General features: G+C 40.6%; 1 pseudogene; it reads left to right on the top strand.

Annotated features, from left to right (window-relative positions):
- Window positions 1-847: 847 nt before the first annotated feature.
- LOC122688531 overlaps window positions 848-22,711 on the top strand; it is a 53,508-nt pseudogene continuing 31,644 nt past the window's right edge.

Below are 22,711 nucleotides of genomic sequence, written 5' to 3' on the forward strand. Positions count from 1 at the left end.
GTTTTATACTTTTATAGTTTTACACTTAAATCTATCATTCATTCCACACAAATTTTTTGTATAAGTTTTGAAGTTTAAGCTGAGGTATAATTCTTCAGTATGAATATGCGTTGCTCCAGCACAATTTGTTGATGTGTTTTTCACCTTTGTCAAAAATCAGTTGGTTGTAAATGTGTGGAACTGTTTCTGAATTCTGTATTCTGCACAAGAGATCTGTCTGTCTATTCCGAGTCCCATCTTGACTACCGAAGCTATATAATAAATCTTGAATAACTCTGTTAATCTACTTTACCAGAATATTGGGTATTGTAGTTCCTTTGACTTTCCATAGAAATTTTAGAATAAACTGTCCTATATATATATTAAAAAAAAAACACCAACAAATTTGCTCAGATTTTGATAGGATAAACTTGTATAATAATTTTCAAAGAATTGATACCTTTACTTTGTTGAATCCCTTCAATCCATGGTATGTCTCACCAGTTATTTAGGTTCTTTTTGAGGCGTAATATATTTCATCATTTAGACAGTTTTTTGTTTCCTTCATTAGCATTTTATACCTTTTAGTTTACATGCATGAGTTTTGTTAAATTTAAACCTCTGGGTTTCTTTTTTTTTCTCTTTTGAGTTGTAAATGGTACTGCATTTTTATTTTTGAATTCCGCAAGTTTATTGCTAGTATATAGAAATGCAATTAATTTTAGGGTGTTGATCTTGGGGTCTTGGTGGACTCAATTATTAATACTTGAGATTTATTTCTTCAAAATACATTCCTGATCACCGGGGTGGGTGCAAGAGGGTGCAAGGGGCCGCGCTCCCCCTGCACCCCCAGCGCTCCTAGGCAAGCATGTGGTCCCAGCCCCCAACCCCTCGGATCAGCCCAGGCACCGGCCCGCGGAACACTGTGAGCCTGCGGGAGACCCCAGAGCTGGGCGTCGCCGAGTCCAGCAGACCGCGAGCCCCACTGCGGCTCCGCGCTCCGCGCCCCCGAGCGGCCGCCCCGGCTCCTGCTGCCGCCGCTGCTGTCGCGCTCTCGCCTGCAGCGAGCGAGGGTCGTGGCCTCTCTGCTGAGCCGGCATGTGCTGTGGAGACAAGCGGTGATGTTGCAGTCTCTGGGCAGCCCGTTGTAATGCTGGGCAGCGAGGTGGAGCGGACTCCTCCAGTGCTAATCACCTGGAGAAGAACGGGGTGGAGCTGCTGGACGGTCCCCACTCCCCTGTGCTGGCCGATAGGTCCTTGATGATCCGCCACTTCCTGCTGGATGGAGGAGGCAGCCCTTCGGATGAGGGCGACTATACATAGGTGGCTCAGAACCGCTTTGGGCTGGTGGTCAGCCGCAAGGCTCGAATCCAGGCTGCAACCATGTCGGACTTCCACGTGTATCCTCAGGCCGCTGGGGGTGAGGAGGGCGGTGTGGCCTGCTTCCAGTGCCAAATCCATGTGCTCCCCAAACCCCTCATCACTTGGGGGAAGAACAAGGTCCCCAATGACACAGCGAGGAGAGGTACACGCTGCTGCCCAAGAGGGTGCTGCAGATAACCGGCCTTCCATCCAAGGACAGCGGGTCTTCACCGTGACAGGCTTGGGCTCCGGGGCCTGCAAGGAGCCTGCAGTCCTCTGGGGCCTGAGAGCCTCACCCTGACCCTGCACCAGGCTGCAGGGCTTGAGTGTGTTACAGCCCCCGTTGTCCTGGAGTCCCCTGCATGAACACCCCTTGGGGTGGAGGGCATCCAGGTGCCAGGCGTGGGGACTTCATCGTCTTGGACATGACCGTCCAGGGCTCAGGCGTCTCTATGTCTACGTGGCCAAAAGGCCTGGCACCTGGGTGAGGAGAAGGGCCTGGGGCCGGCTGGTGGTGCAAGCCCCAGCAGAGTTTGCCCAGCACCCCCAGTCCACCTCCTGGCTGGCTGGGACAAAGCCATGTTCACCTGCCAAACCCAGGCTGAGCCGCCCCCTCACGTGATGTGGTTGAAGAATGGACAGGTGCTGGGTCCTAGAGGCCATATCATTCTCAGTAATAACAACAGCAATCTGACCATTTCTGGAGTCGCCCGGAAGATGAGGCCATTTACCCGTGTGTGGCCGAGAACAGTGCCAGGTCCTCTTAAGCCAGCACCACACTGACCCTGCTGTGGGTTCAGGGGCTGCAGGCGGCCTCCTGTTGTGTCTCCTACACACCTGGGTGGGGGGGTTGCAGCTCTGCTTTCACTCCCAACCTGGCCAGCACTCTAGGCGAACCGCGCCCTCCCCTGCAACCAAGACTTCAGTGAGGGTCCTGGGCAGCTCCACCCTGTAGCTGCTGTGGGAGCCCTGTTGCCCGCTGGCCTAGCAAGAGGGTGTCTTCAAGGTGTTTTTACCACCCAGCAAGCCAGGCCTCCTTCACAGGCCCCATCCTGCTGCCTGGACCTGTCTTCTCTTAGAGCCTCAGCCAGCTTGACCCCATGCAGTGTACGATGTGGAGCTGCTCGCCGCAGCCAGCATGGAGATGGCAATGCCAAGCCTGCTTTGTGTCTTTGAGGGGAGCCTCTGAAAGGGCATCCCTGGGCCCACTATGTGACTGTTGGGAAGGGGAGGCCCCCAACTGGGCGTCCACCATGGGCACTGTCATGGGCATCCACATTGAGGTCACCTGCTTCACCTTTTGTGTCCTCTTCCTCTTATTTGGCCAAAGGGCCAGGGTCCTCTTGTGTAAGGATGTGGAAAACCACCTCTCACCCACTTAGGGCCCTTGGAGCCAGAGGGACCCTGGTGTCCTGGCAGTGAATGGGGTAGGACAGGGAGAGAGGGGCCAGCCGGGCCAAGGCGGGAAACGCGTGGGCACGAAGGAACTGGAACAGCTATTCCCCCAAGGCCCTGCCCCTGTGTGAGGAGACCCAGCTCTCCACGCTGCCGCTTCAAGGGTTCAGCCTCCTGGAGGAGATGACACGGGGGGCCCAGGCCCCCGCTGCCCTAGGACGTGGGTCCTGGCCTCCTGGGTGGATCACTGGCTGCCCCCACCCCCAGCTCCCTCCGGACAGTAGCCAGTGTCTGGTAGGCTCTGGAGGAAGCAACCCCCCATTCTCAGGTCAAAGGCAAGGTTTCTCCTTTCATGGCGGAACTCACACAGGGGCTTCCCTGCGTTTCTGTCCTGACTGACCCTCTGATTGTCAAGACCTACAGGAGCCTCAGCAAGAAACCCCTCCAAGGACCCAGAGTGGTTCCTGCAGGAGCCCCCGCCATGGACCAAGGCTCCCCTTCACCTCTGCTTGTACTCATATGACTTGGAACTGAACTAATGTTTTCCTTTTAAAAAAAAGAACAAAGATAAGATCCAAAAAAAGAAAAAGACCAGAGCGAGAGGAAGGTGAGTCAGACAAAAATATGCCCCTGCTGTGGCTGGGTGCCTGACACCATCACCCTCCACGACCTTGTTTTCTCAGGATGGAATTTTACTGGTTTGGTTTTCAGCGCCTACCTCAGCCGGAATGAGTGTCCTCGGGGGAGCAGGGCCGTGGCCTCAGCCCTCTGCTCCACAGAACCCCGAATGCACTCCTGCCTCAAGCCCCTTAGGGACACACCTTCTCTTCCTACACTGTAGTCCAGAGTTTAAAAAAAAAGCATGTCCCAATTTCCAGGTGTAAAAGAAAATGTCTACCTCGAGGTTCGCTGGCTCTCGGTTGGCCTGTGTTGTATCACTGGACCTTCCTTCCTGGCTCCTCTCCAAGGGTGGGCCTCTTGGAGCCTGCAGAAACAAAAATTTCCTTTATGCTGTCAACTGAGTCTGACTCCTGCAGCTCAGTTCCTGAAGAGAGCAGGGGGCTTATTAAGACACTCCAAGATCTTTGGTGAGGAGAGGGCGGGCCCGTGCCTGTGCCTTCGCTGACATTACCTGGCCAGGGGTTCGGGACACCTTGTGAGATTTTGGCTTCCGCTCAGCTTTTGCTGATGGAATTGAGAGTGGGGTCCTTCCTTTTTTTTTTTTTTTATGTGCTATTTTACTGGACTAGAGTGGTTGTTTCCAAAACTTTTTGCCCTGCATGTCTACCCTTTCTTGGCCTTTTAACAGAGAAAGCAGGCTTTTCTTGTTTATTTTTTATTTATTTTTCTTAAAGCTGTGTCCACTGACGTTTCTGGGTGACTGGCTTCACAGTCTGGTACATACAAGACAAAGAGAAAGCTGAAAGAACTTGCTACCTTATATCATCCCTCTGTTACCATGTTCCTAGACAGGCTATCTACTTTTCTTCACCATTCAGCATCTTTCTGTGTTTGTTTTATATATAATAAACAGGATTTTCAGTTGTATTCATCAGGAGAAATAGGACAAATATGTCTAATGCAGCTCACCGGAAGTCTGTAATATATTTTTAATCTACCTGTTTATAGAAAGAGAGACCCACAAAACATTCTCTTGGAGCTCTGAACGACCGAGGGGGTGGCCCTGTACAGAACTATGCAACATTGCTGTTACCTAGCAGCCAGATGGGATGGTAAAAAGCGTATTTTTAGCAAAGCATAATGTCACCCCAATTAGAACTGGGGCTGTCTTAGTAAGCACAAAGAGAAAATGGGTATTTAATAGGCAGCCTGCTGTGTCTGCTACAAACTCCTATAGTTTAACAACTTACTTTAAAATAGTGCTATAGGAGGCCCAATGTGCTTTAGGTTTAAATTACATATCTATATATATGCATTACATATATATGTATTACATATACATATATATATACATATACATATACATATAAAGGAGATCAGTCCTGGGTGTTCATTGGAAGGACTGTTGCTGAAGCTGAAACTCCAATACTTTGGCCACCTCATGCGAAGAGTTGACTCGTCGGAAAAGACCCTGATGCTGGGAGGGATTGGGGGCAGGAGGAGAAGGGGGCGACAGAGGATGAGATGGCTGGATGGCATCACCGACTCGATGGGCATGAGTTTGAGCAAACTCTGGGAGTTGGTGATGGACAGGGAGGCCTGGCGTGCTGCGATTCATGGGGTTGCAAAGAGTCGGACACGACTGAGTGACTGAACTGATATGTATATATATACACATATGTGCATACATATACATAATTTATATATACATATTTTTAAAATATATGCATATTTGTGAGAAAATACACATACATAAAATAGGTTCATGCCATGCTGCCATGTGGGGGAAGCCAAACTAAAATATTGGAAAAGTCCAAGAGACCCAATATGTGTCTTAGAGCAGCAAAGATGAAGCGATGGCCTCAATCCAGAGTCCAGGTGACCTAGATGGAGAGATGCATGGTTACCTGAGCAAAGTTTACTGAAGTAAAGCCTTTGGATTTTGGAGCCTCAGAAATCCCTGCTTCACTCAGGTATAGAATAGTCATAAAGGAAGATGAGAATGTCATTCTGAGCTTAGCAAACTATAGGAAAAATGAAAGGAATGGTAGAAATGTTGGAAAACTGTAAGACATTTGATAAATAGTTTAGTTTGTATGCAGATCAATGAATATTTCTGACACCCTAAGGAAGTTCTGGAAATTCACCAAGAATTTTGGAAGGATGATAATAATAAATAAAAAATTTAATTAGCTGATGGCTTTTAGAAGGAACTCTTTAATTAAATGATACTATTAATTAGGTGCTTAAAATATTAGCCTTTATTGAATGACTACTCTATATACATTTTATTAATACATCAAATACTTTCCAATATTATGCTTTCCCTAACTATGTTATTAAAATTCTAAATAGACATAATATAAAGTAATGGAAAATATTTTGAAAACTTTAAGTTGAAAGCAAATCTCCATTTTGTTACTGTACCCCAGTTCTTCAGTATCTGCCCTCCAGGATAAATACTGCTTGTGGTTTTTCTCTATGTATCATTACAATAATAATCATATATGTGTGCATGAGTGTATTTCATTTTACTCAAATGGCAGCATAATCAGCATACAATCATTTGTATCTCTGCATCTTCATAATAATATACCTTAGAGATTTTTCTTACCCCAACATTGATGAGATCTCATTTTTTAAACATTTTACATAATCCTTTTTCATATTGATGGAAAACCTCATGTAGATAGTGTGAGATAACATACATAAGAAAATGGCCTTTCACTTCCATCTCCACATTCAGTTGCATTTGTTATATTAAAGCTTCTACAATTATTGTGTTGTAATTCAATAACTTGATTATAATGTGGTCACATAGCTTTTCACTAGTATGTTTTTCTACTTGCTTCTTCAGACTTGGTATGTGTTTTCATTATGGTTCATTTCCCCAGTATCTGATATAATACTGGAATATAATAACGACATCAACAGTCATTTACTGAGCAACAAGCACTAGGAGCATGGTGAAGTACTCTGTAAATGCTTGCTTATATAACCTGCCAAATAAATTTAACAAAGAGTAAAGTTATTATTCCATTTTTAGAGATGATGAAAACAAGGTTTATAGAGGTCAAACCACTCTTTTATGGATAAGCATTTATGCTTGTTGTACATCTTTGCTTTGAAAGTTTAAATCCTAAACTCTGATCTTTGTAATTTACTGTATGTATTTTTTGCATCATTAAAAAAACAAATTAATAAAATATTTAAGAGCCAGAATTGGTTTATGTCAAATCATGAAAACTCCATTTAAGCATGTCCTTTTGTTTCTCATCGGTATTTTTTAGTAAAGATAATTTTTTTAAAATAACTAAGTATGTGGTACACATCATAGCAGTAAAATTTACTCAGAAAGGTCAAGGAGAAACTTTTTCTATAGATTCACATGATATCCAGTTTATCTGGTTCCTAGCAATTCACACACAAAAATGCTTTTTTCCTTACACAGCACATTTCAATTTAAATACTATGTTTTTCTTTAAATTTACATAAAGCTTGTGTATCTTGTTTACTGCATAAATCCAAAGTCTTATATGAAATCAATCTGTTATGTGCTCTGTTTTACATGTGACATGAGTAGGTTTTAATTTTATCATAACTCTTTTTATCATCCTGGGAAACATACATGGAATTATGTTTCTTTCAGCCAAGTATACCCTCTTTAGCCTGTGTCTTCTGCTAAGCAACTGGATAAGAAGCAAAAAATCAACTACCTGAGGACCCTTACAAGTAATTTATAGATAAAAGTAAAAAATACGAGAACCAAGCTGCATGTGGGTGGGAGTCTCAGTTTTTTGTTTCTTTTGCAGCTTTACTTTGAAGGAACTCTCCAGTCATGAGGCTGTGTAGCAGTCAGCATGCTGTCAGCTAAATCTCCAATTGAAATCCCATCTTTCTAGCCGCATGAATAAAGAAAAGGAGACCACATGTTCCAAAGAGGGCAAGGGGTATCCATATTTTATTTTTATCTTTCCTCTTGTGCCATTTCCAATAGTGAAACTCAACTAGGGAGTTGCATGACTTGAGTGGTGAGTGCTTGGGTAAATATATAGCTATTATTTTAGTAATATTTATGTGTATATTTTTTCAAATATGCACATGAGCATGTGTGTTTAAGCCTCTTTACTCATGCCCAGCTCTTTGCAACCCTTTGGACAGTGGCCCACAAGTCTCCTCTGTCCATGGGATTCTATAGGCAAGAATACTGGAATGGATTGGCATGCTCTCATCTAGGCGATCTTCCTGTCCCAAGGATTGAACCCGAGTCTTCTGCGGCTCCTGCACTGCAAGCAGATTCTTTACCACTGAGCCACTGCAAAGTCTCTAAATATACACATAAATATTTAGTTGTCAAAATATTATATCTATGTATAATGAAAACCTACTGTCAATGTGGTAATTTTTATTTTTATTTGTAAATATACACATAAGTATTAAAAATAAAAGTTACCACACTGATAGTAGGTTTCAATGTATATAGATATATTTGACAACTACAAAATAAAGTGATAATAGTAAGGAGTCTTACATATTTTTAAGACATCTGAATTTCATGTGAAGTACTAAAATATTAAGCAAATTGTTGCAAAAGGCTATGCATATGTATGTTGTAATCCCTAAAGCAAAGAATGAAGCAGTAATACAAAGAAATATCACCAGAAATTTAGTATGTAAATTAAAAATGAAATGCTAAAACTTATTTATATAATGAAAAACAATAAAGTGGGAATAAATGGGCAAAAAAACAGAAAGAAAAAAGAGAAAATGAGTAATCAAATGTTAGATCTAAAGAAACTGATATAAATAACTGCATAGAAAGTAAATGATCTAAATAGAGATCTAAAGACAGATTTTACCTGATTGTGTAAAGAATAAAAAAGACTCAACTATAAGCTGTATAAAAGAAACTCAGCTGTAACATAAAGTTACACCTATGCCAAAAGTCAAAGAAAATGTAAAACTACATACCATGCAAACAATAATCAAAAGAAGTCTGGAATAACTATATTAATATGAGAAATGGTAGGCTTCAGAACAATGACTATTACAAAGGATAACAAGAGACATTAAGCAATTATGAAAAATCAATTCTCCAATAACTGTCATGGTTCCTAAATAGCACTTAGTAACAGAGTTTCAAAGTAAATGAAAGAAAAACTGATAGAACTAAAATAAGAAATAAACAATTCTACAATTATAGTTGGAAACATCAACATCTCTTTTCACAATCAATAGAGCAAGTAGATAGAAAAGTAATAAAAGTATAGGAGATTGAATCAACATGTCAACAAATGAACTAAATTGTCATTTATACAGCAAAACAATGACATCAAAATAGAAATTCTTTTCAAATACACCTGGGACATTCACCAAGATAAATCATATTCTGGGCCATGAAAACCACTAATGAATCTAAAAGACTATAAAGTCTTTTAGACTATTCAAAGTCTTTTCTTAGACTATAGTATATAATAGCATTAATACAAAAGTTATATTTGATAAGCTTAAAATATTTGGGGATTAAATAATTTATGTCAAATCACTGAAAGGTTAAAAAGGAAGTAACAAGGGAAGTTATAAAATATTTTAAATTGAATAGAAGTGAAAGCTCTATATAACAAAAATGTGGAAAATAGCAGAAGCAGTGATTAAAGGGAAATTTATAATATTAAATACTTAGTAAAGAAGAAGAGTGTTAAATAAATGATCTAAGCTCCCAACTTAAGGAACTAGGAATAGAAGAATAAGCTAAATTTTAAAAGAAAAGAGAGCGAATACAAACAGGAAAAGCAAATATTAAAAGAACAGAAAGGAATAAAATTAGGTGGAGGGGTCCAAGATGGCAGCATAGGAAGATCCTGAAGGCATCTCTTCCCATGGACACACCAGATCTACAGCTACATGTGAATTATTCACCTCTGAAAAAGATCCAGAAAAAAATAGATGAACTGCTTCTTCACAAGAAAGGGATAAAGGACCACATCAAGACAAAGGAAAGACAGTCTCACTGTGAACCCCTGGTGCGGTGACACATGATATAAAATATGGAGGGATCTCACCAGTCTGGTGCTTCCCCTGGAGGAGTGAGGGGTTGATGCTCTTGGAATCTGTAGTGGAGAAATGAACCCCCAAAATATGTGCCTTAGGAAACCAACAGAACTAAAATTCAAAGAGCTTCCTTGATGGCTCAGTAGATAATCTGCCTGCAATGCAGGAGACACAGGCTCAATCCTTGGGTTGGGAAGATCCCTTGAGGAAGAAATGGCAATGTATTCCAATATTCTTGCCTGGAGAAGCCCATGGACAGAGGAACCTGGCGGGCTATAGTCCACAGGGTCACAAAGAGTCGGACATGATTCAGTGACTAAGCACACACAGAAATACTTTAAGAAATTGAGACCCTCTCTTTAAAGGGCTCACGTGCAGTCCCACTTACTCTGAGATCCAGTGAGAAAATAGCTTGAAAGCTTCTAGACTATGTGGGCCTTCCCTGGTGGCTCAGACGGTAAAGCGTCGAAGGAAACTCATCCAAAAGTATCTGCTGAGGATCAAGGGGTAGTTGAAACTCTCCTGGGATACGGATACTGGCAGATAGCATTATTTCACTCTCTACCTGCCCTACTGCAGAGCTAAGTGAGCTCAGAGGTAACACCATTTCACAGCCTTGCTAAAGCATAGAGGGGCAATGGATTGGGATGCTATCCCACTGCCTTAAAAAGCTGGAGAGTACCCACAGATGCAACACCCCCCAATTCCTTGTTGGAACTGATCGGTCATAGCATTTTCCTCCTTCCAGCCCAAAATTCGCTTGTGCATAGGGAAAGTGCTCACCCAGCAATGCATTACTGAAACTCATAGGTGTGCACAGTCAAGGTACGTTCCTGCAGCCTTTCTGACCTAGTGAATGCCCTTGTCCCCTGTACTCCCTGCTGCCTAGCTAAAAGCACGGGCACATCCCGTCCACACAGAAGACACTGGATTGCCTGGATTACTTGGTGGCCAAGGGGGTGACTTTCTCCAGTTGCCCAGACTGTAACAATCAGAAAGACAGTGCTTGGCAGGCCTCCATCCCCAGGGTATCACACACAGCTGACTGAAACATAACTCCTGTTTTCCTGTAAAATAAATAAATAAATAATGAGACAATGAAAGGCCTGTTTATGCAGCCTAGAGCTGTAGCCTAAGGTATAGGCTTCAGCTTTCCCATACATCCAGAGATGAAGAATGCATTCCAGAGAATGTAAGCAGTAAGATATCATCCTTGTGCACCCCTGTGGCCTTACTACAGCTAAAAATAGTTCTCCCAGAAAGGAGCTTATATATATATATATTTGGTGTCACAGTTTTTTATCAGTGGCATCCAGTAGACACCTCCAGATTTCCTGGACTGGAGGCCAGTAGGGATTACAATTGAAATCCCATAGGACTGTACATATACAGCTTTCCATTGTCTGAAACTAGCTGCTTAACGTGCATCCTCTTCACGGTCAAATGACAGGTCTCAGTGCACCCTCAATAAGAGGGGCATATCAGAACTAACAGAGTTTAGATGTTCACAAAGGTCTCTAAAGACAAACACGAACATGGGCAGGGTTGAACAAGGCATTTTATCTCCTGTACAAGGTCACTCTTTCAAGAATAAGACAGGTAGCTGCTTTGCCTAATATATAGACACAAAAACAGAGAATCAAGCAAAATAAGGGAACAGGATAACATTCCAAGAGAAAAAAAAATCTCAAAAAAAAACTTGATACAGAGATAAGTAATTAAAATTTTATAAAAAATTAAAAGCAATGGTCACAGGGATGCTCAAAAAATGGGAGAAGATGACACTAACACAGTGAGAACTTCAACAGAGGACAGAAAACATAAAAAAAGTACAAAACATGTTGCAGAGCTGACAAATAACTGAGCTGAAAAACAGAGGGTTTCAAAAGCAGACTGTGTGAAGGAGAAGAACAGAGCAGTGAGATAGAAGACAAAAAAATACAGTTAATTCAGACACAGCAGTAAAAAAGAAAAAAGCATTTTTTTTAAATGAAGATAACTCATGGGACCTATAAGATAGTATGCAGTGGAATATCAGCATTCAATTCAGTACAGTTCAGTCGCTCAGTCGTGTCTGACTCTTAGCGACCCCATGAATCACAGCACGCCAGGCCTCCCTGTCCATCACCAACTCCCAGAGTTTACTCAAACTCATGCCCATTGAGTTGGTGATGCCATCCAGCCATCTCATCTTCTGTCATCCCCTTCTCCTCCTGCCCCCAATCTCTCCCAGCATCAGGATCTTCTCCAATGAGTCAACTCTTTGCATCAGGTGGCCAAAGTATTGGAGTTTCAGCTTCAGCATCAGTCCTTCCAGTGAACACCCAGGACTGATCTCCTTCCGGATGGACTGGTTGGATCTCCTTGCAGTCCAAGGGATTCTCAAGAGTCTTCCCCAACACCACAGTTCAAAAGCATCAATTCTTCGGCACTCGGCTTTCTTTATAATTCACTCTCACATCCATACATGACCACTGGAAAAACCGTAGCCTTGACTAGATGGAACTTTGTTGGCAAAGTAAGGTCTCTGATTTTTAATATGTTATCTAGGTTGGTCAAAACTTTCCTTCCAAGGAGTAAGTGTCTTTTAATTTCATGGCTGCAATCACCATCTACAGTGATTTTGGAGCCCAGAAAAATAAAGTCTGACACTGTTTCCAATGTTTCCCCATATATTTCCCATGAAGTTATGGGACCAGATGCCATGATCTTAGTTTTCTGAATGTTGAGCTTTCAGCCAACTTTTTCACTCTCCTCTTTCACTTCCATCAAGAAGCTTTTTAAATCCTCTTCACTTTCTGCCATAAGAGTGGTGTTATCTGCATATCTGAGGTTATTGATATTTCAATATTGATATATTGATATTTCAGATATTGATATGATATGAAATTTTGATATATCAATATTTTAATATTGATATATCTTGATTCCAGCTTGTGCTTCTTCCAGCTCAGCGTTTCTCATGATGTACTCTGCATATAAGTTAAATAAGCAAGGTGACAATATACAGCCTTGATGTACTCCTTTTCCTATTTGGAGCCAGTCTGTTGTTCCATGTCTTTTTCTAGCTGTTGCTTCCTGACCTGCATACAGGTTTCTCAAGAGGCAGGTCAGGTGGTCTGGTATTCCCATCTCTTTCCACAGTTTATTGTGATCCACACAGTCGAAGGCTTTGGCATAGTCAATAAAGCAGAAATAGATGTTTTTCTGGAACTTTCTTGCTTTTTCGAAGATCCAGCGGATGTTGGCAATTTGATCTCTGGTTCCTCTGCCTTTTCTAAAACCAGCTTGAACATCTGGAACTTCTCGGTTCACGTATTGATGAAGCCTGGCTTAGAGAATTTTGAGCATTAGTTTACAAGTGTGTGAGATTATTGCAATTGTGTGGTAGTTTGAGCTTTCTTTGGCATTGCCTTTCTTTGGGATTGGAATGAAAATGGACCTTTTCCAGTCCTGTGGCCACTGCTGAGTTTTCCAAATTTGCTGACATATTGAGGGCAGCACTTTCACAGCATCATCTTTCAGGATTTGAAATAGCTCAACTGGAATTCCATCACATCCACTAGCTTTGTTCATAGTGATGCTTCCTAAGGCCCACTTGACTTCACATTCCAGGATGTCTGGTTCTAGGTGAGTGATCACACCATCGTGATTATCTGGGTCATGAATATCTTTTTTGTACAGTTCTTCTGTGTATTCTTGCCACCTCTTCTTAGTATCTTCTCCTTCTGTTAGGTCCATACCATTTCTGTCCTTTATTGAGCCCACTTTTGCATGAAATGTTCCCTTGGGATCTCTAATTTTCTTGAAGAGATCTCTAGCCTTTCCCATTCTGTTGTATTCCTCCGTTTCTTTGCATTGATCACTGAGGAAGTCTTTCTTATCTCTCCTTATCTTATCTCCTTATCTCTCCTCTCTTTGGAACTCTGCATTCATATGGGTATATCTTTCCTTTTCTCCTTTGCTTTTCACTTCTCTTCGTTTCACAGCTATTTGTAAGCCCTCCTCAGACAACCATTTTACCTTTTTGCATTTCTTTTCCATGGGGATGGTCTTGATCCCTGTCTCCTGTACAATGTCACGAACCTCCGTCCATAGTTCATCAGGCACTCTGCTGATCAGATCTAGTCCCTTAAATCTATTTCTCACTTCCACTGTATAATCATAAGGGATTTGATTTAGGTCATACCTGAATTGTCTAGTGGTTTTCCCTACTTTCTTCAATTTAAGTCTGAATTTGTCAATGAGGAGTTCATGATCTGAGCCACAGTCAGCTCCTGGTCTTGTTTTTGCTGACTGTATTGAGCTTCTCCATCTTTGGCTGCAAAGAATATAATCAATCTGATTTCGGTGTTGACCATCTGGTGATGTCCATGTGTAGAGTCTTCTCTTGTGTTGTTGGAAGAGCGTGTTTGCTATGACCAGTGCGTTCTCTTGGCAGAACTCTATTAGCCTTTGCCCTGCTTCATTCCGTACTCCAAGGCCAAATTTGCCTGTTACTCCAGGTGTTTCTTGACTTCCTACTTCTGCATTCCAGTCTCCTATAATGAAAAGGACATCTTTTTTAGGTGTTAGTTCTAAAAGGTCTGGTAGGTCTTCATAGAACCGTTCAACTTCAGCTTCTTCAGCATTACTGTTTGGGGCATAGGCTTGGATTACCATGATATTGAATGGTTTGCCTTGGAAATGAACAGAGATCATTCTGTCATTTTTCAGATTGCATCCAAGTACTGCATTTCAGATTCTTTTGTTGATGTGATGACTACTTCATTTCTTCTAAGGGATTCCTGCCCAGAGTAGTAGATATACTGGTCATCTGAGTTAAATTCACCCATTCCAGTCCATTTTAGTTTGCTGATTCCTAGAATGTCAACATTCACTCTTGCCATCTCCTGTTTGACCACTTCCAATTTGCCTTGATTCATGGACCTAACATTTCAGGTTCATATGCAATATTGCTCTTTACAGCATCGGACCTTGCTTCTATCACCAGTCCCATCCACAACTGGGTATTGTTTTTGGTTTGGCTCCATCCCTTCCTTCTTTCTGGAGTTATTTCTCCACTGATCTCCAGTAGCAAATTGGGCACCTACCGACCTGGGGAGTTCACCTTTCAGAATCATATCTTTTTGCCTTTTCATATTGTTCATGGGGTTCTCAAGGCAAGGATACTGAAGTGGTTTGCCACTCCCTTCTCCAGTGGACCACATTCTGTCAGACCTCTCCACCTTTACCCGTCCATCTTCGGTGGCCCCATACGGCATGCATTAGAGGTGTCCAAAAAGAGAAAAGAGAAGGGGGCAGACAACTTATTTGAAGACATAGTGGTTGAAAACTTTCACAATGAAGGGATAGAAACAGATACCCCGATAGAGGAAGCACAGAGGGTTTCAAATAAAATTGGCACCAAGACAGATTACAATTAAAATATGAAGTTAAAGTAAAGAAAGAATCTGAAAAGTAGTAAGAGAAAAACAGATTGTTACATAAAAGAGAGAATTCTCAATAAGTCTATCAGCATATTTCTTAGCAGGAATTTTGCAGGCTAGAGGGAGTGGCATGACATATTCAACGTGCTGAAAAGAAAACATATGGATAAATAAACTTCTAACTGAAAATGCTCTACCTAGCAAGGTTACCGTGTATCCCAGGTAGCTCAGCTGGTAAAGAATCCTTTGCCTGCAATGCAGGAGACCCCGGTTGGATTCCTGGGTCAGGAAGTTTCCCTGGAGAAGGGACAGGCTACACACTCTAGTATTCTTGGGCTTCCCTAGTGGCTCAGAATCTGCTTGCAATGTGGGAGACCTGGATTCGATTCCTGGGTTGGGAAGATCCCCTGTAGGAGGGCATGGCATTACCCTCCATTATTCTTGCCTAGAGAATCCCCATGGACAGAGAAGCCTGTTGGGCTACTGTCTATGGAATCATAAAGAGTTGGTGACAACTGAGTGACTAAGCACACACACAGAGCAGGCTCGGAATTAAAGGAGAGACAAAGAGTATTCTGGACAAGCAAAAACTAAAGGAGTTCATTACTGTAGATCAGACTTATCTAAAAAAATGTTAAAGGGGCTTCTTCAAAATGAAATGAAATGGCAGTACTTAATTATAATAAAATATATGAAAGTAAAAACCTGCCTGCTAAAAGTAAATAAATATACAGTAAAGTACTGGATTGATCACTTATAAAGCTACTATCAAGGTTAAAAAATAAAATCGGTAAAGTTAATTAGAACTACAGTAATGTCCAAGGGATGAATAAAATAAAAAGATATAAAATGTGACATGAAAAAGCATAAAACAAGAGGAGTAAAAACATAGAATTTTGGAGTGTGTTTAAATTTAAGTTGATATCAACTTAAAATAGACTGCTAAATACATGGGATGAAAAATGTGAACCTCACCATAACCACAAGGCAAAAAGTTATAGTAAATACACAAAAATTTGAGAAACAAATCTAAATGAAACACTAAAGAAAGTCATCAAACAAGAAGGGAAGATAAAAAGAAAGGGAGAGAGAGAAACTACAAAAATAGCCAGAAAAAAATTTTAAAAATGGTGATAAGTACACATTTCTTAAAAATTACTTTAAATCTTGATTCCACTTTGAGTCATCCAACTCTGCATTTCACATGATATACTCTGCAGAGATATTAAACAAGCAGGGTGGAAACACACAGTCTTGAAACACTCCTTGCCCAATTTTGAACCAGTCTGGTGTTCCATGTCCAATTAACTGTTGTTTCTTGACATGCATACAGGTTTCTCAGGAGACAGGTAAGGTGGTCTGGTATTTCCTTCTCTTTAAGAATTTTCCATAGTTTATTGTGATCCACACAGACGAAGGCTTTAGCCTAGTCAATGGAGCAGAAGATATTTTCTAGAACTCCCTTGCTCTCTCCATGATCTAACAAATATTTGCAATTTGATTTCTGGCTCCCCTGTCTCTTCAAAACCCAGTTTATATACCTGGAAGTACTTGACTGAAGTACTGCTGAAGCCTAACTTGAAGGATTTGAGGCATAACCTTGTTAGCATGACAAATCAGTGCTACTGTATAGTACTTTGAATATTCTTTGGCATTGCCTTTCTTGGGGAAAGGAATGAAAATTGACCTTTTCCAGTCCACGACCACTGCTGAGTTTTTCAAATTTGCTGGAATATACAGTGCAGCAATTTAACAACATCGTCTTTTAAGATTTGAAATAGCTCAGCTGGAATTCCATTACTTCCACTAGATTTGTTCATAGTAGTGCTTCCTAAGGTCCTCTTGACTTCATACTCCAAGATGTTTGCTTCTAGGTGAGTGACCACACCATCGTGGTTATCTGGATCATTTAAACTGTTTGTTCATAGTTCTTCTGCGTATTCTTGCCACTTCTTCTTAATCTCTTCTGTTTCTGTTAGGTCCATACTATTTCTGTCCTTTATCATGCCCGTCTTTGCATGAAATGCTCCCTTGACATCTCCAGCTTTCTTGAAGAGATGTCTAGTTTTTACCATTCTATTGTTTTCCTCTATCTCTTTGTATTGTTCATTTGAGAAAGCCTTCTTATGTCTCCTTTCTTTTCTCTGGAACTCGACATTCAGTTAGGTATATCTTTCACTTTCTCCCTTGCCTTTTGCTTCCCACAGTGTGTGTCAAAGGGGCTTTCATAACTCAATGAAGCTATGAGACATGCTATGCAGAGCCACCCAAAGTGGACAGGTCATAGTGAAGAGATCTGACAAAAAGCCATCCGCTGGAGAATGAAGTTGCAATTCACTCAAGTATTCTTAACTGGAAAATCCCGTGGACAATATGAAAAAGCAAAGAGATATGACACCAGAAGATCAGCCTTTCAAGTCAAAATGTATCTGATATGCTACTGGTGAAGAGTGGAGGGAAATTACTCCCTCCCTATTTCAGAGAAATAGCTCCAGAAGGAATGAAGCAGCATGACCAAAGCAGAAATCATGTGTGATTGTGCCTGGTGATGAAAGTAAAGTCCAGTGTTGTGAAGAACAATATCGCATAGGAAACTGTGATGTTAGGTCCATGAATCAAGGCAAATTGGATGTGATTGAGCAGGAGATGGCAAGATTGAGCATAGATGTTTTAGGAATCAGTGAACTAAATAGCTGGAAATGGGAGAATTTCAGATGACCATTGTATTTTCAACTGTGGGCAAGAATCCCTTAAAAGAAGTGGAGCAGCACTCATAGACAAAAAAAGAGCCCAAAATGTAGTATTTGAGTGCAATCTCAAAAACAATGGAATGGTCTCAGTTCAGTTTCAAGGCAAGCCATTCAACATTAACCCAAGTCTATGCCCCAACCACTAATGCTGAAGAAGCTGAAGTTCACTGGTTCTATGAATTCTTACAACACTTTCTAGAATGAACACCAAAAAAAAAAAAAAAAAAAGAAAGATATTCTTTTCATCATAGGGGGTTGGAATGTAAAGGTAGGAAGTCAAGAGATACCTATAATAACAGACAAATTTGGCCTTTTAGTACAAAATGAATTATGGCAATGATTAACAGAGTGTTGTCAAGAAAATGTACTGGTCATAGCAAACACCTTTTTCTAACAACTTGTGAGACAATTAAATATGGACATCTTCAGATAATCAATCCTGAAATCAGACTGATTGTGTTCTTTGCAGCCCAAGATGGGAAACTGTATTCAGTCAACAAAAACAAGACCTGGAACTGACTGTGGCTCAGATCATGAGCTCCTTATTTCAAAAGTCAGACTTAAATTTAAGAAAGCAGGGAAAAGCACTAGGGCATTCGGGTATGACTTAAATCAAATACTTGATTATTATACAATGCAGGTTATGGATAGATTCAAAGGATTAGATCTGGGAGTCAGAGTGCCTGGAGAACTGTGGTGGAGGTTCATAACACTGTAGAGGAAGCAGTGACCAAGCCATCTCTTCTGACAACAGTGTCATAAACCTAGAAATCTATTACAAGAAAAGAAAAAAAAAAAAAAAAAAAAAACTAGAAAACCTGCAAATATATAGGATTTAAACAAGTTACTGCACAAATACTGGGTCATAAAAAATTTAATGAAAAAAATAGAAAATATATAGAGACAAATGTAAACAGAAATATTGCCAACTAAAATCTGTGGGAAACAGAAAAAGTGGTTCTAAAGGATAAATCGAAGCAATACAGGCATACATCAAGACATAAGAAAAAAACCTTAAATGATAGTAAATAAAGGAACTAGAAAAGAACAACAAAGCCCAAAATTAGTACAAGGATGGAAATAGTAATGATCACAGCAAATAAATAAATGAAATAAAGACAAAAAAGACGATAAACAAGATCAGCTAAGGTAAGACTTAGTTCTTTGAAAAAATTTTTAAAAAATAGCAAAAGTTTAGCTAGGCTCAACAAGAAAAATCAGAGGATTCAAGTAAAATATTTCAGAAAGAAAAGTTGTAACTGATAACACAACTATACAAACAATCATAGGAGAAAGTTATAAGCAATTATATCTTATGCCTAGGATAAATAAATTCTGAGAAACAAAAAATCTTTTAAGACTGTATCATGAAGTAATAGAAAATCCAAGCAGATTGATTATTAGTAAAGAGATTGAAACAGTGATTAAAAAAAAAAAAAACCTAATCAAAAGTTCAGAAACCAAGAACATTACTGGTAAATTCTATCAAACATTCAAGATGAAGAACAAAGGCAGAGTGGTTATATAATGTGTCCAAGTCCATATGACCAGAAGTTGTGGGGCTGGGGTGCAAGCTCAGAGTCTCAATCCAAAGTCTTTACCACAGGATATTCACCGAAAGAATTCCCTGTGAACTTGCTATGATTTCTACTATTCAGATGTGCCGCTAATTTTAGAAATCTGTGTTATACAGACTTGCAATCTATAGTTGCAGAGTCCTCCTACGGGACTTTCCTGTGCCCCATTTGAGCACTACTGCCTTTAGAATATCTTCCAAATACTCCATCAGACCTGCTTTTACAAGCATTGTGCCCATGGGCCACAAGCACATTCCTGGTGCTTGGTTCAATGTCATACTTTTAATGTGTTAAAATTTGCACTAATTTTCCAAAAGGCATTTCACATTCTCGTTTTGCACTGGGCCCTACACATTATATAACCAGTTCTGTGTGTCTCATAAGCCCTTCTATCTTTGCTTTATCAGTACTCAGAATAGGATCTTCCCTTTCCTGTTTCTTTGGAGTCAGAGATAAAAAGTAAAGTGGTATTCTACTATGTTATTTTAACTCAAATTCAAAAGTTTAAATCGTTTCTTTGTGGCCAGAAAATTTTAGGTGAGGATTCACGTGAGAGTGGTTTTATTCCAGAGATCTTGCTCTTTTCACTTTACCATGATGCTATCCTAAATAAGGTCTTTCTAGGTAGCTCAGTGGGTAAAGAATCAGCTTGTAATGCAGGAGATGCAGTAGACATGGGTTTGACCCCTGGGTGGGGAAGATATCCTGGAGGAGAGCATGGCAACTGACTTCAGTATTCTTGCCTCAAGAATCCCATGGATAGAGGAGCCTCGTGGGCTACAGTCCACGGGGTCACAAAGGATCAGACATGGTTGAAGCAACTGAGCACACGTATCCTAATAAAGACCTTGTAGAATTTAAAAGTAACTCTGGAAAAATATCCACATTAAAATAACATATACAGTCAAGTCATGGTTTTGAGTGGGATGACGGACTGAGTACACACAGATGTCTTTCCAATCCCACCACATAGAGATGCTGAATAAATTAAAATGACAAAAATCATTACATCACTGAACTTGAAAGCTATGCAAGAAAAACCTGTCTGAACGAGATAATAACAAAGGGAGTGATGGCTGCGCCCAACGCTGTGAGATTCCAGGTGCTCAGGCTGGTTTTAGAAAAGGCAGAGGAGTCAGAGATCAAATTGCCAACATCCCCTGGATCATTGAAAAAGCAACAGAGTTCCAGAAAAACATCTATTTCTACTTTAATGACAATGCCAAAGCTTTTGTGTGGATTACAATAAACTGTGGAAAATTCTGAAAGAGATGGGAATACCAGACCACCTGACCTGCGTCTTGAGAAACCTGTATGCAGGTCAGAAAGCAACAGTTAGAACTGTAACTGGATGTGGAACAACAGACTGGTTGCAAATAGGAAAAGGAGTACGTCAAGGCTGTATATTGCCACCCTGCTTATTTAACTTATATTCAGAGTACATCATGAGGAATGCTGGGCTGGAAGAAGCACAAGCTGGAATCAAGATAGCCAGGAGAAATATCAATAACTTCAGATATGCAGATGACACCACCCTTATGGCAGAAACTGAAGGAGAACTAAAGAGCCTCTTGATGAAAGTGAAAGAGGAGAGTGAAAAGGTTGACTTAAAGCGTAACACTCAGAAAACTAAGATCATGGCATCTGGTCCCATCACCTCATGGGAAATAGATGGGGAGACAGTGGAAACAGTGGCTGACTTTATTTTTCTGGGCTCCAAAATCACTGCAGATGGTGATTGCAGCCATGAAATTAAAAGACGCTTGCTCCTTGGAAGGAAAGTTATGACCAATCCGCTACTGCTAAGTCACTTCAGTTGTGTCCGACTCTGTGCAATCCCATCCCTGGGATTCTCCAGGCAAGAACACTGGAGTGGGTTGCCATTTCCCTCTCCAATGCATAAAAGTGAAAAGTGAAAGTGAAATCACTCAGTCATGTCTGACTCTTCATGACCCCATAGACTGCAGCTTACCAGGCTCCACCGTCCATGGGATTTTCCAGGCAAGAGTACTGGAGTGGGGTGCCATTGCCTTCTCCATATATGCTGACCAACTAGACAGCATATTAAAAAGCAGAGACATTACTTTGTCAACAAAGGTCCATCTAGTCAAGGCTATGGTTTTTCCAGTGGTCATGTATAGATGTGAGAGTTGGACTATAAAGAAAGCTGAGCACTGAAGAATTGATGCTTTTGAACTGTGGTGTTGGGGAAGACTCTTGAGAGTCCATTGGACTGCAAGGAGATCCAACCAGTCCATCCTGAAAGAGATCAGTCCTGGGTGTTCATTGGAAGGACTGATGCTGAAGCTGAAACTCCAATACTTTGGCCACCTCATGCGAAGAGTTGACTCTTTAGAAAAGACCCCGATGCTGGAAGGGATTGGGGGCAGGAGGAGAAGGGGACGACAGAGGATGAGATGGTTGGATGGCATCAGCAACTCGATGGACATGGGTTTAGGTAAACTCTGGGAGTTGGTGATGGACAGGGAGGCCTGGTGTGCTTTGGTTCATGGGGTCGCAAAGAGTTGGACACGACTGAGCGACTGAACTGAACTGAAATGGATCATGAAAAACTAAGAATCCAAAGGAAATGCTAGAGATAAAAAATATATGTATAAATAATGTCTTGAATGTACTTCTCATTATATTTAATTAGGAGAAGTAAAGAATTAGGGAACTTTAAGATATATCAGTAGAAATTTCTCAAACTAACAAAACATGTAAAAAAGAATTAAATAAATAGAAACAGAAAATGCTAGAAGAGTGAGACAATTACAAGGAGTGGAACAGATATATAGTGGGAATATAAGAATAACACAGAACAAAAGGAACAGAGGAAATATTAGAAACAAAAATTGTTGAGAATTTTCTAAGCTAATAATAGACACCAAATAATATTAAAAAGTCTCAGATAATATCAAAGACAATAAATATATTTTTAAAAATCTATATGTTGGCATATTTTGTTCAAACTGCAGAAAACCAAAGACAAAGCGAAACGCTATAAAGAAGTCAGAGAAGAGAAATCATTTTCCATAGAACACCTTACTGGGGAACAGGGATAAGAATTACATCACATTTTTCTTTAAAACTCATTCAAGCAAAAGGAAAGTGGAAAAAATGTTTAACACGCTGAAGGAAAGCCAAAACACCAACCTAAAAAAATTTTTTTTTAATCTGGAAAATTATCCTCCAGATAAAGGCATTCTCAGACAAATAAAAAATGAGGACTTTTTTTTTTTTTTTTTTTTTTTTTTGCCAACAGAACTCTCTCACAGGAAATGTTAAGAGAATTTCTTCTCAGAGAAGTAAAACGATATATGTTAGACATGTATATAGGCTTCCCAGGTAGTGCTAGTGATAAAGAACCCGCCTGCCAATTCAGGAAACATAAGAAACATGGGTTCAATCCCTGGGTCATGAAGATCCCCTGGAGGAGGGCATGGTAACCCTTTCCAATATTCTTGCCTGGAGAATCCTGTGGACGGAGGAGCCTGGAGGGCTACAGTCCATAGGGTTGCAAACAGTCAGACTTGACTGAAGAGCT

This window comes from Cervus elaphus, chromosome 33 (genome assembly GCF_910594005.1).
Source record: "Cervus elaphus chromosome 33, mCerEla1.1, whole genome shotgun sequence".
Taxonomy (NCBI): domain Eukaryota; kingdom Metazoa; phylum Chordata; class Mammalia; order Artiodactyla; family Cervidae; genus Cervus; species Cervus elaphus.